This window comes from Eschrichtius robustus, chromosome 11 (assembly GCF_028021215.1).
Source record: "Eschrichtius robustus isolate mEscRob2 chromosome 11, mEscRob2.pri, whole genome shotgun sequence".
NCBI lineage: Eukaryota > Metazoa > Chordata > Mammalia > Artiodactyla > Eschrichtiidae > Eschrichtius > Eschrichtius robustus.
Genome location: NC_090834.1, coordinates 101,851,570 through 101,852,234, shown reverse-complemented (window position 1 = coordinate 101,852,234; position 665 = coordinate 101,851,570).

Genomic DNA, 665 nt, shown 5'->3' with positions numbered 1-665 from the left:
GCTGAGAGAAGGACCCCTCAGAAGAGACCCGATGGTGGCCTCAAGAAGGAGAGGTCATAGGGATGGGGAGACAAGAGACGGAGCCCTGGAGGGGGCAGCTTAGAGGGTCTTGAGGAATGGGGAGCCTGTCCCTTTAAGTCGGGCAACCCTAGCCCAATGCTCTCAGCCTTTCTCTGCTCTTGACACTCCGGGCTGCCAAGAGTCCAGGGCCAGGGTGGGGGACCCCCTTTTTGTTCGTCTCCACCCCACTCCCCCGTGATGTCATGGCAGGGGTGGGGTCTCCAATCCCAGGCTCCTGATTGCCCGGGATGCATCTGGCTAGGGCCCTCTGGGACTCATGTTTTATCTGCACTCTGTCTACCGTTTCTGTTCCGTTCTCTTATGCTGCATCTTCAGCCCGGCTCACCAGCTGCTTCATGCTCTCCTGAAAGCCCCTTGCAATATCCCACCCCCCAGCCACCTAACAGCCTGCTTGAGCTGAGTATCCCCTTCATTCCCGAGCGTCTTCCTAAAGCTGCTCGATTCTACAGCCATCCCCTCCTTTCTCGAGTTGCCACTAATAGCATGGGTCACGGGGAGGGGGTCTCTTGGTCTCCTGGGAAGGTGTGATTAAAGAGTCCTATAGTTCCCATTTCCTGCTCATGTTGGCAGTGGCTGAAGCTCTA